At 37.2% G+C, this 16,729-nt stretch overlaps 1 long non-coding RNA gene across 2 annotated transcripts; it reads right to left on the bottom strand.

Moving 5' to 3' along the window:
- Positions 1-3,925: 3,925 nt before the first annotated feature.
- On the bottom strand, positions 3,926-11,390 carry LOC128803686 (uncharacterized). Of its 2 annotated transcripts, XR_008435808.1 has the most exons (4): positions 10,827-11,390; positions 9,622-9,839; positions 9,372-9,536; positions 3,926-4,050 (listed from the first exon to the last, which is right to left on the bottom strand). It is a non-coding gene; the product is annotated as an uncharacterized LOC128803686 (long non-coding RNA). The 2 variants fall into 2 exon arrangements; XR_008435807.1 differs by lacking the exon at positions 3,926-4,050 and having other exon boundaries at positions 8,864-9,536.
- Between the last annotated feature and the right edge of the window lie 5,339 nt (positions 11,391-16,729).

Raw genomic sequence — 16,729 nt, 5'->3', positions numbered from 1 at the left:
TCTTCCTTTTCCATTTTTTCTGTCACAAGCAACATCATACTAAGCATCTGCTGTTATTACTACTGTTGCTACACCCATTTGGGGCAGGCAAAAGCATGTAGTTGTGTTCTGTTAACAGGTTTTCCTATGGAAAACATGTGGCATCCAGGGGTTACATCCCCCTGGCTCAATCTAACCACTGTAACAAATGGGATCATTTACAGGACAGTAAACAGCCACACACTTGTAGCTATTTTCTGCACCTAAGTGATAAATTTTAATGCCCTAAACAGAGACAGTCTGTGATCTATATAAGCAATCTGTATATCAAAATAGTAAGTAGCCAAATAAAACTGTTTGTCCTTTAGAGAGAAATGTCTTGTGAAGAGGGAATGCAGAGAAATTAATGAGTTAAGTATCATCTCTGCAAGGAATAGTGGAAAACAAATTAATAATTAATAATTCAAGCTCACGCTGTCAAGAGTTGATCAACAATTACATTTTTGTGAGAACACCATGAGTACAGTAAACTTCCTTGCTGCGCAAACCAAAGCTCTCTCTAGAAGACATCAAGCTCCAAGTGGTGTGCATTCTAGATGATACTTCAGGGAAATCCACGTTCATGGTTAGTACTAGCCAAATGTACATAGCAGTGACTATTTGCTTTAGATAAGTATCAGTTTATAAGGATGACCAGACTCATTGTAGGTATAACAGTATTTCCTCCAAGAGTATTTCCTACAAGATGTGGTTAAGTTAAAATTCTTGTGCTATACTGCATGTTCATATTTGAAATATAACTTAGGTTCAAATGGGTTTTAAGACCCACATCTTCAACAAAACATATTTATTAGTCTTAGACATTCAATTAAGTCAAGTGAGCTGATAAAAAGATCTCAAAAGGCAAGATTTTTGTAAAGAATGGAAAACATCTTTAAGGAGGTATTTTTTCTTCACAGCTAACTTAGCAACCAATTTAAATATATATAGCTCAGCCAGAATTGCTTTACTTAAACACCAAACTGCATTTCACAAGCCATTAATGACATCATATGTGACAGTTTCTCTCAATACCTCTGAGAAATTTTCAGCATGCTTCCTTCCATATTATTGCCTGCTTCCAACAGATTTTACTAAAGCATTCAAGGCACCCACATGGATGTACCAGAAAAATTATTTCCTTGCAAGAAATGTTTAACAAACCCTTATTCACTTCAGTGCCTCAGCCCTACCATTGCTCATCTCAGACCACAAGATTCAACACTTGTCCTTTAAACAAATGACAGCAAATATCTTCTCAAACATCAGACTCTTATTCTGAGCATAGCACTCATTAGTGCAAGGGACAACAAGAAATTAGCTTAAATAATTTGTTCTGGGGTGGATCTCCAGAGAATTTGGTTGTCACTCTGCAGAAGCTACAAGGCACCCCTGGAAAAAGCTGCATCCATCTGTGAATGTTCTGTTCAACAGTATCTGCTCTACAAGTGCTGTGTTCAAGTGCCTTTCAATACATTGCTTGCCAGATACCAGATTCTGAGTGAGACTCAGCCGCTTTAACATAATAAAGCAGCTAGAAAGTTGGTATAAAATATTACGAACCTTTTTCTTGATCAGGTCTGTCCATTGTGAAACATCCACACCCTCAGGGGTAATGAAACTCTCTTAGCACTGTTTTTTTCCACAGCACAAAACCAGCACACAGCAGTCCACACAATACATATTTTTTAATCTAAAAGGTCTTCGTCCACATTGAGCTCATGCCCTGAGGTGCTCCCTTTGCCAGGACTGAAGTGCGGCAGTCCAGGGCTTTTGTGCTTTCTAAAGACAGACAGAAGCAGCTGCCATTGTCAGGTTATTGCCCTTAGCCCATGGCTATTACAGAAAACTGATACCAAGAAAAAGGTAAATCCAGTCAATGCCTTTATGTAATGCAAGTGCATGATAAGATTTCTCAGGAAAAGAGGACTGCTTGAGGTAGAGAACATCACTGATCATTACTGTGAATATGGAGCTCATATTTGCCAACCTCTGCTCAAAAAAAGCCCTGCTCTCACCTCAAAGGCGATTTAACAGATGTGTTCTTCACCACATGTGCAGTCCAGAGCCCATACATAGAAAATAAATCCACAGAAACTGGAGATTATCTCTTACTGAGAAAAAAAGGGTTGAAATAGTGTGTGCAGCTAACAGCACAAGGCAGGTGGCATTTGAAAACAGCCAGGTGTGTGATAACCAGCAGTAAGATCTGAGTTTGAAGAGAGAGAGAGGGAATTTATGTCTGTGTGATAAACTGTGGATATCTTAATCCATTAAAGGTTTGAGACTATTTGAGAGGGAGCACTAAATAGGTCTGTGCTACATCACAGCAGTAAATGGAGATACTGAGACCCTTATGGAATTTTATGAGAAGTAAATTCCTACTGTTTTTCCAGGAAGGCAAAGACAATTTTCCCAGAACAGCCCAGGCCACAAAATTTTGGAGAAATCTAATGACTTTCAAAAATGGATGTGTCTCTTCAATGAACAGTGTCGCCTCTTCTAATCAGATCAAGCTGAGTTGACTGTCAATGGGATGGCAAACCAGACCTTTGTGACATCCACATGGCTGGGGCAATTTTTCTTGATGCGACTTTAGGACTAAAGAAAGTGGTGGTTAAATGCTGTTAACTCCTCTTAAACTGACTAACATAGCTGGTTGTCCACAGCTTATCAGATGCAGATGCAACTGTGAATTACCATGCTAAATCTTCCTAAAATAATGATTTTTCCTCTTTCACTGTTTCATCCATTTGAAGCGGATTTCTTCCCTTGCTCACTTTTCTGTATTTTGAGCAACAATTTCTACTTCTATTAGTGTAGGTTTTCCCCATTAATTAAATTGAGATTAGTGACATAGTCAGAGAGTGTGGCCTGGACCTGGTGGCTTTGTGCTTTATTTTGATGCTGCTTTTTTAGTTACTACTGGATGGAAACCTACTTTTGTGTCAGATGTCTTCTGAATTTTGACTGGCATAAATAATTCTAAGAGAAAGGCAGAATTCCATAAGAAATAGAGATTTTTGGAATTCACTTAAGTTAACAAAATTAATTAAGCATTTATATTTTAGCTTGTAGGATTATGTGTTGAATTTTAACCTTTTACTTAAGAAACCTCTGCCATGGTTCAAAGGGCATAAGAAAATGCAAATTTCTGAAGCTTCTTGCATAAAAGAACACTACCCAGGGATGCAAAGAACACAGATAAAGAAGCCCCTCTGTCTCTAAGCCCATCAAGACTGAGAGACGTTCACAGATAAGCATTGAAGGACCGAAAGCGCACGCGCAGAGAGGAAAAGTTCAAAAGTTCAGTAATGAGGAAGACTAAAATCTTCAGCCTCAGAAGACCCCCGAGTGACCACCACAGCAAACCATGCATGCCCAGAAGGGCGTGGACCTATTTAGCATGAGAGACGAGGACAGGCGGGGCCAGGGGTTGAAAATGCATGGAGAGGTTGTGTAATGTATTGCATATGGAACACCTTTGTGAATAAAAGTGGGGGTCAGACTGAGGCTTGGGGCACAAGTTTTTGGAGAGCTATCTCACTTGTGCCAGGCGCTGACATATATACCCACTTCATAACTACACCAGATTGTGGAGTCTATTTATTTATTCCACATATCGCTTCACATACTTAAAATTAATCATGGGATTAGAGAATAAGGTTCATCCTATTCCATACACTACTATAGTCCTACACTTGCAGAGCAGAAATTCTGCATTCTCAAATATGCCTGATGGTTGGACCCTAACAGAAAATCACAGGAGATTTTCAGAGACCATAGACAGCTCTCTGGATTTGTGATAGAGAGAAAGGAAGATAAATGAAAGCACCTGAGGAAACATGACCTCTTTTAACATGTCCTATTTTATTGTGTTTGGTAGTTATTGAAAAGGAAGTCCACAGCTAACCAGAGAAAATCTGGAGCTGTAAGGACATAGGAAAATACAGGCCAGCTCACAAGTCAAATTCTGAGATAAATGCTCACCTTAAACATCAATTCTGTAGTGATGTGGATACAAATTATGTGCTGTGGAAAAAAAAAAAAAAGAAAAGTGGGGTGTTTTACTTCAGAGTTTCCAGGAAAGCAGTGGAAGTTGGAATAGCGGTGTTGTATAGCCTGTATCAGCCCCCAGCAGTGTTTGTGTTCACGGAGATGAATTAACAGAAATCATTAGCAGAACTGCATTAGATGGAGCAGGTCACTAAGTAAGCAACAATTAGGGAAAGGGCAGCAGGGAACAACTGTTGGAGTAGGGAATAGTTAACCAAACATGATAGAAGTGCAGGAAGGTAGAAATAGGTGTTTCTCAGAGGAGAAACAGCTCAAACAAGATAAGGTGCTGCTTAGATAAGGGCTTGGTACCTGGCAGCACCTTGAGAAGATCAACTATGAAGGAGGTGAATGCTCCATGATAGAAAGAAAGCAACCAGTTGATGTAGCAGCTGTCTCATCATCTCATTGGAGAAGTGAACTGTGAAATAGTTCCAGCTACAGAGTGTAAGGTAGTTATCTGTCTACTTTGGGGTGTTCTTTTCTTTTTCTATGTTTGATAAAATGAAGTCAACTAGTTGATATTAGCAAGCAGAGAAAACCAGTTTAGTGAACCCAAAAAGAGCAATTAAATTTTCCTGATGTTGCAAGATGAGGCCTGAGCTGCCATTAACTATGACTTAACAGAGAATCCTTGTCCCTTTTCTTGCATATCAATCCTGACAGGATAGGCATGTTTACAAATGAGTGATTAGGATGGTAGTTAGGATGGTGATATATTTTAGGGAAAGTTTAAACTGCAGCAAATATTTTCCAGCATTGTAGGAACAGAAACCATATAAGAACTAGAACAGAAGAGGGCAGTTGCACTCAGTCTTTCTAATCATAAGGAGTACAAAGTCTTTAGGATCTGAAGTACCCCTGTTTTGGGCAACAATTTCTTCAGCCTGCTCCTGGTCAGGTTTTTTTTTTTTTTCCCTTTAAATGTTTCAGGAGATGATCAGGAGAGAAATGGAGGAACTCTTTTAGTGATAACAGCTGGTGCTTAGTTGTCATCCTTCCAAAGGGCCCAGTGGCCTCTCAGTTATACGACCTAGTGTTTGTTCTCAGCATGACAGAGGAGGGGCTGCCAAGTATCCACAAAGGATAGGGATAGCAGCTGTGAGCAGCTATCATCTTTGGGGGAAAAATAGCTATTAGCAGAGCATAAGGTATCTTGGAAAAAGGCAGAAAATGAGATCAAAATATCCTGATGACAGTCAGCCTATGGAGAACATGGGCTAGGCACACAAAAATAAAGACAGCCTGGAAGTAAACTTTTCCCACTGCATTGTTCAGTCATTTTACAGGCATTTGCAATCCTTTTTTTAAAAAAGGTAGTGAATCTCGATATTTCTTGAAAATTCTTCTTTGTTACACAGAAATTAAAGCAGAAGTATATCTTCAAGATTTTTTCCTTCTTGGTAAATGATAATTTTTGTTTCCTAAGCAGCACAGTCCAGGTTTCAGGAGGCAGCATGAGTGTTACTGATATTTTGATCTATAATGCCAAAACAATGAAACGCTTCCCTCATCCACAATGCAGTTTTTCCATTTTTCTGTGATCTTAACCTTCCACATTTTATCCTTTAGTATCTGGTGGTTTTTTTCTGCTTGAATTAGGACAGGTTTAAATCACTAGCTGTCGAAGTGTTATGCTGTTTGCTCTCATCAGGAGAGTAACCCTGCTTAGCCTTGCATTCATATTTTTTATAAAAACTGCAGTCTGAAGAAATGTTTGTGCCTGAAGTATGTGAAAATTTAAGTTTATCCATGAGCAGATTGCAACAATTCCGTCTTTACTGCTCATATCATTCTAGCGATCTCTTCTGTGTGTTCTGTGTTCCCATCATGGGTGTCATTTCATAGGTCATTGTCACACACACACACACACACACACAAGGGAGATATTCCCACAACTGCATTACTGGTTGATGGTAGAAGAGAAATAGAAATAGAAATTAAAGCTCCCACTTTATTATATGGAAGATATACTACTCTGACTGCTCTTAAAATTACTGGAGACCTGGATGTCCCTCATGGCAGCAAATGTCATGCAGTTATATAAGCAATGACAAACAAAAAAAAAAGCAAAATGCACACCCGGAGCATCCAAACTAAGTACATAGCCATTAGTTCATTGCCCTCTGATTGATTATGAACTTACTATAATACCTATTTTATTGACATACCTTTAGATGGCTTTTTTTAACCAGCAAAAACAATTTTGAAATTGTATAGCCTTCACTCTCACTCACAAAAACCTGTCCTTTTTTTATCGTGTGAAAGCTTGTCAATAACCAAACCCTGTGTCAAAAGGGTAATTCATTTGTGCAAGGAACTCCCCTACTGCAATGCTTTGGAAGCACACGGAGAAACTTCAGTCCATGCTTTGGCCTCCTGAATTTCTAGGAACACCCAGAAATACCCATTACACAGACTGAATATAAGCAGCACAGTGTGTTTGGCCATGTAGGATAACATTCTCAGGAGGAAACCATTGCTTTCACTTTTAGTTTAATTGATTGACTAGCCTCAGATCTTCATCAGCAAATGAAAATAACTGAGTGTGGACACCAAAAGCAATGACATTTCAGCCATGACCTTGCATGCCCAGCAACAGCCACTGTTCTATAATACAGGGTGAAACTGAAAAAGAGCCCAGAGTCTTATCTGAAGCATTTAAACATAGAAAATAACTACAAACAATGACTGTTAGTAGTTCAAAGTCATTTATGGCCATAGGAAAAGATGTAATGGTCAGGCCATAAAAATAGGTCATTCTATTGTTTGTATTATCCATACAGATAAGAAAGGCAATGTTGGCACTGGTTTCCAAACAAACTGCAGTTTGTCAGGCTCTCCTTTATCTACCTCTTGGAGTTAGCTTACTTCAAACCCTTTTATGCTTTTCTACTCTTTGAGGGAACAGGAGACAAAAGGGAACTTCTTAAAAAAAAAAAAAAGAAGAAAAAAAAAAGGAAATAGAGCATAATATTTTCTTCTCTTGCTCTTTGTTACTTTAAATCTCAACAGTGCTGCAAGGAGAAAAGTCATTCAAAAAGCTTTGAAAGACACTGTCAATGTAGCTTTAAAACAAGATAGAAAGAAATCAGTTACCAAACCAGGAGATTATCCTGAAATCTGTAAACAGTCCTAGATGTATATTCTTTATGAGAAATAGAAAGAAAGCGGGACAACAATCACATCTAAATGGTCTCAAAAAAGCCAGGAAGCTTTACATTTAGATGGGAGCCAGAAAAATAAACCAGCTGCTCAATTTTTTCTTCCTTTTCTAATTTGAGGAAGAGAATTTATTTTCTCTTAGGAGTATTCCATACACCATTGGAGGCACTAACAGTGACACAAAACAGGCATAGAATTCAGGTCTGAACATAAGTTATCACTCCTTCCAGGGTTTTTGGCTTTTGTTATTGTAATTCTATTTGTTTTGGTTTTAAGAGAAAGTGGAATTTTGCCCTGCTTTCTGAGCAAACCCAACTTTATCCAGTTAAGTCTGGAACAACATTTTAATGAAAAATCAACTTATGTGTTGATAAGCCAGTCAAAGAAAAATTCCTATCTTATAACATTATACTGAGTATGCAACTATCCGAGGACTGTGCCTATTACTATGATGGTCAAAGCATGGGGAAGAGGACTGGAGGGCAGAAAAGCACTGAACAACAGAGGAAAAAAAGTTGCTATTCTTCAATTACAAGAGAGTTATCCTGACAGAATAATGTACTGAAAACTTGTGTGCTTCAGAGTCACAGATAATTTTGCAGACCTCAGCCTAAAATTTACAAATGCTTTGGTAATTTCAGTCTAAAACTATTTCAGGACTAAAGTCTGCCCAAAGTATTTAATGAAGACACTGTGCAATGCAAATGATCCATTGAAGTTTTGTGAATTCTTTTAAAAACCTGAAAGTCTGATTTATTCCCACTAGGGAAACAAAAATGAAAACACGGGACTTGCAAATAAACAAATATTTTAAATTAAGACAGATATTCCCAGAGTACTACAAGCTAAAATAATAAATAAACACAAATCTTCACTCCACAAATACCTCCATTTCATCTCTATGTCTATAAAGACAGGCTCTATTTATTTCCATGGATACTTAGCACTACTTGGAAGTCAACATTTAATTACCACTACAAATCTTCAGCAAAATAAACACTGAGGTGGTAGTGACAAACAATTCATAATCCACCTTGTTTTCACCTAAATTGAAAACTGCATTCTTTTGATTTTAAACCTCATCTCTCTTGGGGCTCACTTCAGCTTGAGCTCTTAAGATATTTGCTCTTCTAATAGCTACATGATTGCAGTGGCTAGACATGTCTTCTCTTTATTAATCTATATTTAAACATTCAAAAGTAATGGCAAGGCCCTGCCAAGTTAAGGAGATTAAGATTTAAGGCTAATAATCAGAGAGAGCTTTTATTCCAAGCTTTTTGCTGATTAAGGGAAATGTCTGAAAAAAGTCCATTACCTTTTGTTTGGCATATGGGAAACAGTGAGAATGGGACAAGACAGCTTTTATTGCATTTGGGAGAAGTAATTTTTTTAGTAATTTGAGAGAAATAATTTTTTTAATAGTTTAAAATTTTGCTAGAGTGTAGTCTGACATATATAACAGAAGATAATATAAAAGTTTTTCAGACTTTCTCAGTGGAAATTCTTTGATCCAAAGCTGTAAGTTCTAGCCTGTAACATAAACAGATGCCATGTCTTTGTATCCATATACATTGGGTCATGCATTTTAGGAATCCCTGTGATGTTCTGCATGGTGTAAAATAGGTGTGTGTGAACTAAAGCTGAGGGAAAGTTTAAGCAAGCTCATTCAAGTCTCTTCTGTATTTCCAAAAGATCTCATAAGGCTTGGGAGACAGAAAAGATCCTGTCCATCACCTAACAATTTCTCCAGCTGCAGAAGTCTCTTCCTCCTATTAACTGCACTCTCCCCTTCCTGGAGCAGCCCTTCCCTACAGCTTCATGGAGTAGCTGTTCTGCAGTGGGTAAGACCAGCTAGAGGAGATTTCCTAGAATCACAGAATGGACTGGGCTGGGAGAGACCTTAAAAATTCTCTCATTACAACCTTGCTGCCATGGGCAGGGACCAGTTTGATCAGAGCCCCATCCAGTCTGGCCTGAAACATTTCCAGGGATATGGCATCCACAACTTCTCAAGGAAACCTGTTCCAGTGCCTCACTATCTTCACAGGGAAGAATTTCTTCTTCCCAGTATCTGATCTAAACCTACTCTCTTTCATTTTGAAGCCATTCCACCTTGTTCTGTCACTTCAGACCTTTGTAAATAGTCTCTCTTTGTCCATCTTGTGGGCTCCCTTCAGGTACTGGAAGGTCACAATTAGATCACCCCAAAGCATTCTCTCTTCTAGGCTGAACAATCCCAAATCTTTCAGCCTTTCCTCTTCTGATTGATTTCAACAAGAATATGTCAGACAATAATTCTGAAATAAGAATAATCTGTTCTGTCACAAGTTGCCTATAAAAATACATGATTATAGAAATCTTAAAAAAGTAAATATTTCTTACCTAATCTGCTCTAGTGGACACCAACATCTTCTTATGCTTTCAGTCTCTAAGGAGAGCTGGTACATCGTCATGGTCTAAATACTGAAAGTATTTCAGCCACTCTCAGTTGTTGCAGGGTGAGCTCCTTTACACACAGTGTGTGCCAACAGCACTCACTGATTTCTTCTTGCAGGCAGGTCTCTGTAAATATGCTCAGTTCTGGACATTTTGAATATATGCTGTGCGGCTCAAACAAAAAAAAACCAAAAAACAAAACAAAACAAAAAAAAAAACAACAACAACAACAGAAAAAAAGAAAAAAAAAGGTGAATATTTTTTTGGGATAATCCTGTTTTCCCTTTCACTTCTCTAACTTCCCTTACCAAGCTTTTTTTTTTTAATATTCTACATTTCAGATATTCAGGCTACCTACAGTCTTTTACAAAGCTGAGTTTCAATTTAAAAAGTTTCATTTTGATGGCTGAAACAAATTTGTCTGCTTGAGTTCAAGTTGTTGTCTACTCAAAAAGAGGGATAGATCACTGTAGTGATCAATACAGCTTTCCTTCTCCAGGCTGATGCCCAGGAGAATGAAACAAGAGGCATTTGAGCCATAAATCTTGAGTTCTCTTTCTAACAAGCTGGTAATTTTTGGGGTAGGAGACAGGTAAAGGCTTCACATTAGTCATAAGGGAAAATTAACGTGTTACTGTTTTTAATGTTGCACAAGGTATTGTTAAGAAATTATTTGGAAGTTTCTTTATGCTCCCTTCAAGACTTATACTATATGTGTTAGAAAGAAAGGAAAATGTCTTTCCTTTTGTCAGCAGATTTCTTGATGGACTGGGAAGAAGTAAAACCAACCAGAAACAGTAAAGCATAAACTTGATATTTATCTAACAAAAAAAAAAAAAGGCATCTAATGGGGCAGCATAGCTCATTCTTTATTTTTATTGGCCTTGGAGTTACTTGGATTTTTCCTTTATTTATTTTTGCAGAAATAACTCCACTCAACTTTCAGAGTGCTAGCTGCTAATGTACTTCCACCCCCTTCAACCTTGAGATAAAATACCCAAGAACAAAACTAACATTTGTAGCAGCAAGACAAAGGCTGCACAGCTCCCCAAAACTGCAGCATTTGACTCAGACTGCGAAGCTGAAAGTGGAGGAATTTACCAGCCCTGGTGGACAAACAGTTATATTTCTTGGAAGGACATATAACTTACTTGCCTGTGGCATTTCTCTAGACTCTGTTCCTGACTAAGGCTTTTCCTGCTGAAAGCATAGTCCATTTTCATTTCTTTTCCCCACGAGGTCCTATGACTGCTTTACTGCTTTCATTTACAGCAGAGCTGTCATTGTAGTGCTGCAGGAACCTCAGTATATTTGATTACAGGAGGTATTTATACGCAAGCTTTTATAACACATTGCTCAGGGCTCTTCTCTTTCAAGCTTGTTTCCTCATGTCTTGAACTTTTATGAAGTGCTGGTACCATTTAAATGAAATTATTGCAAATATCTCTATGAGACTTTTCACTGATCCAAACTATGCTAGGCAACATTATCTCCCATGGATGCCTACAAGGAAGCCAGATAGAGATTTTTCATCAGAAACTGTAGTGAGAGAACAAGGAGGAATGAGTACAAATTTACAGAGAGTAGGGTTAGATCAGATGTCAGGAAGGAATTCTTTTCCTGGGGGAATGGTGAGGTCCTGGCACAGGTTGCCTTGAGAAATTGTGGAAGCCCCATTCCTGGAAGTGTTCTAGGCCAGGTTGGATGGAGCTCTGAGCAACCTAGTCTAGTGAAAGGTGTCACTGCCCACAACAGGGGTTTGGAACTTGAAGATCTTCAAGGTCCCTTCCAACCCAAACCATTCTATGATCTCACAGCCTCCCTACATCATATGATCCTCAGCAGGAATATCATAGAATCATAGACTGGAGATGAGTTGAGGTACATGAACTCAGAATTAAATAAAACCTACATCAACAGGACAGAAAATAATCCATTCAACTGACAGATGCTGTTATGTTTTCCTCAAATTTCAGACAGAAAAATGCAGGCATACTCTGTGGAGATCATTTATAATAAATCCATTGTTTCCAGCCATGCTCCACATGTTCAGTACTCTGTTGGTGCCTACACATTGCAGACAAAACCAAAAACCTCAGAGGCATGTCAGGATGAATTGCACAGCAACTATTATATAGCTGGAAATCCCATATCACCACAAAAAGTTCTTCCATGCACATTTTTCTATCAAAAGAAAATTGGGTGATATAGACAAATTGGAAGACTGTGACACCTATAAATTATAAATAGGTTACAATTTATATTGCTTTGCACTGAATTGAAATCTAAACATACTAAAATGACATAACAGATACCAGTGTATACATTTTGTGTAAATAATTTACCTAGGTGCATGAGCAACTACTTGAGGCACACAACAGATAGCTATAGTCACATGTCAGAGACATCAAAACTAAAAATAAAAAAAACGCTGTCAGAAAGAGGACAAGTTAAGCATAAAGGACTATTAAAAGGCAGAACTTACTCCAAATACACCAGGAGAATGACTAGCAATGATAAAAAAAAAAAAGCAGGAAAAGGAGGAAAGGAGACATCACATTTGAAAGGTGGATAACAAAATAAAAACATGAGGCAGAGTAAGGAAAATTAGAGAAGAAAGGAGAGAAATGCACTTATTTTTCAAGTTCACTTAGTGAAATTTTACTAGAAAAAGCAAATTAATGAAAAAAAAAAAAAAAAATTTAATCTCATTTTAAAAAAAGTACTAAATGTAAAGAACTTATGATGCACCAAATATGTCTTCAGATTCAACTTGAGCTAACTTGTCTGATCAAGAATGGTAAGACATTTTGAAATTTCTTTTTCTTTTGATTAGTTACATTTTTCAAGAATTCCTCAGAATTTCAATTGGGCTTTATATGCATCCTCTGTCATAATGGACAGTAGCATCAACCTGTCAAAAATTATTTAAGTTTATAAATTAGAAAGAGCTGTACTTTGAAGTAGGGAATGTAGGCATTTTCTAAGTAGCTGATAATATCCAGAAGGAAATGCAAGATGTCCCATTTGGAGATGTTACCATCATAATTGTTTATTACGTTAATCAGTGAGCAGGCTGCTCCAGTCACTGCTGAATCCCATGGGTGCAATTCTATTTCATGACAGATTACATTTAAACACTTTAGTTAGTGGTATGGTCTTCCTTTCATATAAATTCAGTGTCTGCTGCACCAAACTAGACACAGAATCTGCCTGTGGGAAAACTGCAAAATTGGTCTCTAAATACATTGAACAGAAAATCAAGGAAATATAAACTCAGAGCATGCCAAAAAATTTTGTCCCTTGAAGGTAGAAATGATTTATGCAAACCAGTTTACTCTTTGTGTTACAGGCATTAAGGAAAGCCAGGGCTTGCTAATGAGTTATCAGGAGAGTGGGAGAACAAGCTAAATGGAGAATCCTTTTAGTGCTGTCAGTGGTAAATTAGGTCTATCAAGACCACAATAAGAATACACAGAATAGTCAGTATTAGGTTAATTCCCTTTGTTGACTTGAAAGGTGGGAATTTAGCTGGGAGAAAAAAAAAAAAAAAAAAAGAAAGAAAGAAAGCTTTTGAATCTCAATGAGTCTTGTATTTCCAGGCATCTATCACATATTTAAAGCATGGGATGCCTTTTCATTCCAATGCAAAAAGAGGAGCCAAAAGAAAGCATAATATCAGTGCCTATATTGTCAGGGTATTCTCATAGGGAACATAAGAAAGAGATTATCGGGCAAGTTCCATCTGCAATCTTTCTTCAGTTTAATTTGCATTAATTTAGTAAAAGTACATTTTTCTTAATACTTGGAAATATTTTCATCATCCTAGCCCTCAAACTGAAGACTAAAAAGTAGGTTGAATTCAGAAGTACACCATTTGCTGTGCCAGTTGATTGCAGCATTTGTGGAAAGCAAAATCATCATTAGTCTTCTGTCCAAAAAATGTCAAGAACCAATTTTCCCATATTGACCTTCCCATTAAATCCATGATATGCATATGACAAAGACTCAAAGACCTTAGAGTAGTTTTAGAAACATTAATTATATAGTATGTTTTTTTTTTTTTAGGTTTTTTTTTTTTTTTTTTTTTTTTTTTTTTTTTTTTTTTTTTTTGCTTAGATGTTTGGTCAGTGGTCGTGTCTTTATTTTATTTGAACTTATTTTGCAGCCAAACAATCCTGTGGTAGGGATTTAAGTCAACAGAAGCCAAATCTCAGGTTTGAAATTTCCTAATATAGTTTTTGCTCACCCCTGAGACCTTTTATTACGTGGCACAGCTGAATCAGACCTGGCAACTGTCTTTTAGTTGAGCAGGGAATGTCTCAATCTGTTATGCCAAAGCCAGATGGCCACTTTTTGCAACTGCTTTTCAGCTTGAAAACGGAAAAGTCAGGATTCTGTGCCAAAGACTCAGCTCCTGAAATCCATGAGGGGTCAGAGTTGCACAAATGCACCAAAAGGGGCCTGGGGAACAGGCCATAATTCCCAGAGTTCATTTGTTGCCTATAATTTAGGATACTCAGAGAGGATAATGGCTGGGGGATCATTAGGGTTAAAAAAAGGATAATAATCTAACAAGCAACAGATGACTGCTGGGAAATACATAAAGGCATGTTTGTGTATTGTGTGGGAAATAATCTTGTTTACAATCACACCACCACAGATTTATTATGTGTCAATGCAAGGCTTTATAAAACCATACTTTAAAATATTATCTTGCATTCAGTGTTTGCCACCACATCAATTGCTAAAATTATGTGCTTGCTTCAAGGTATTTTTTTTCTTAAAACATCTGTGCATGTGTGATACCAGCAGTGACTTTGCTGCTAGTTCCAATAACCCTTGCATAAACTCATGTAAAATATTTTCTCCACCTCCACAGAACCAAGTGTGAATTTTGCTGAAGCATTTAGTTGTCAGGAGTGAACAGAAAATATATTTGGCAAGCCACAGGAAAGGCTAAAACCCCTGTGGAGCTTTCTGGGAATTTATCTTAAGCAGTGTCCAAAATGGAATTCAGAAAAGCTGTTTAGTATGTTCAATCCCTCATTTAATCTACATATGTTTGCACAATTATTGCTCTAATAAAAAACATAATGATAAAATGAAATACTGTTGCTGGTTACTACTGACAGCTGGAGGTCAGAGAGTAAAAAGCTTTTAGAAGTTCTATTAAGAAGTAAAAAAGATGAATATATAAATACTGTCAGGAAATAACTTATCACTGAGCTGCTACAGCATTCTGACATCTTTGCAACACAATTTCAGTTCAGGTCACTTCCTATTCTACATGCCTTTTTTGCTGTTTACTTTTCTAAAGCATAATCATTTATCAGATGTGATTTCAAGTGTAACTTTTGAGATACAGTGAAGAAAACATTATACTGAACTACTTTATCTGCAGCACCACATCCTACATGCCGTGACAGAATCATGGATGCAGCTATTGTGTATTTGCCATGCAGGAGCATTATCAGCTCTCATGCCTTTGGCATAACCCAGGAGACTGAGGGAATAGAAAATTTTAATTAAAACCAGCATTTTTTTGTATGAACTCAGCTTAGAAGGATTAAAGATTTAGAAACCAGAGGTTACAGTAAGAAACAATCATCACCCTTGTCATTCCAATTTAACTGATATAAAAATTTAAGGTAGTAAATGTTTTTTTTTCTTTTTCTTTTTATGCACTTATTGTTTTTTTTCATCTTCTAAACCACAACACAGGCTACACCACACCAGGTTTGATCCTGTGCTCTGTGCAAGCAGAGAAATCTCATTAGAGGACATCACTTCCAGAGCAGTTCTTTGGAAGAAAAGACATCTTTTGGATAGCCCCCCAAAAAAATTAAAACAGCAGACAGGGCAGTTGTCCAGATAAACCAATAAAAACTTTTCTTAGCTATAAGAAAGATGTTGGAAAGTCACTGTGTCTTCAGTCATTCCTTGTTTTCCCTCATTTATTTCTCAAGTGCAGATCATAACCTAAAGAGAAATTTTAACAAGACTGAAGATAGATCCTCATTAATTAACTCCTACAGGAGAGAACTGAATCCTCCAAGAATAAACTGCACTTTCTCAAGCCTTATCAAGACCATTTTTTCTTTAAAGATGCTTCTGCTTTCAGAGAACTGAAGCGCTTTTCACTAATCAGCCCAAACTTGATTTGATTTTCGTCAGTGCTGCAACACAAGGCTGCGTGGTACAGAGAGGAGGAAAGTCTAAGACAGTAGACCTGGGTCAAAGACTCATATTCAGGACAGAAGGAAACAGCTTTGATTGTCAGATTTCTGGCATCATGCACAACTATCATGATTTCCCAGTGAAGTTTTACACATAGGAGTAGCTTTATCCTTTGCAGGATAATCAGTTACCATACAGCCCTCTGAGATCAACACTCTTACAACCATGACAATGGGGATTCAGAAGTTTTGCCCCCCAGTGTGTGTCCTCAAGTACAGGTGAAAATAAAAACATTTACAGTAGTTAGTCTATCAGATGTGGTATGCTCAGATTTAATCTTTTTCTTGTACATAGAAAAAGTTCTGCCACTGAAGTGGATTCCATGGATCCTTTGAAACTAAACATCCTTTAAATTTTGTCTTGCAGTTGTGACACTTGCCTAAAATACCTGAACAGACCCATTCAAATTTGTATCCATTCCCATTCAATCAACAACTTAGAAAAAAATAACAGAATGTAATCCTCTGAAGTATGAAAGTCAATAAAAGGGGAAATAAGTGGAAAATTTTTCAGTATTTGAATTTTTCAGAAATCAGAAACCAAGGTCCTTAGTCTCTCTCTTATTGCAGATTACACAGATGTACCTTACATTAATATAATTTGATAACAGGTGGCACAGAGTTTAACTTCAGTTAAATTCATTCATCAGGTACGATAAACACATTATATGTACTGAAAATATATTTTAAAAGTAAATACTTATTTTTAAAAATGCTTTCAATAAGACCAGTCTAGTTTACAGGATGATTTAAGTTCAGAACAAAAGGAATGACCATGGCATCACCATTTTATGCTTTTATAAAATATAGTAGCC

Source organism: Vidua macroura, chromosome 2, assembly GCF_024509145.1.
Source record: "Vidua macroura isolate BioBank_ID:100142 chromosome 2, ASM2450914v1, whole genome shotgun sequence".
Taxonomy (NCBI): Eukaryota; Metazoa; Chordata; class Aves; order Passeriformes; family Viduidae; genus Vidua; species Vidua macroura.
Note: the sequence above shows the minus strand (reverse complement) of the source record. Positions and strands in the feature narration are given on the sequence as shown.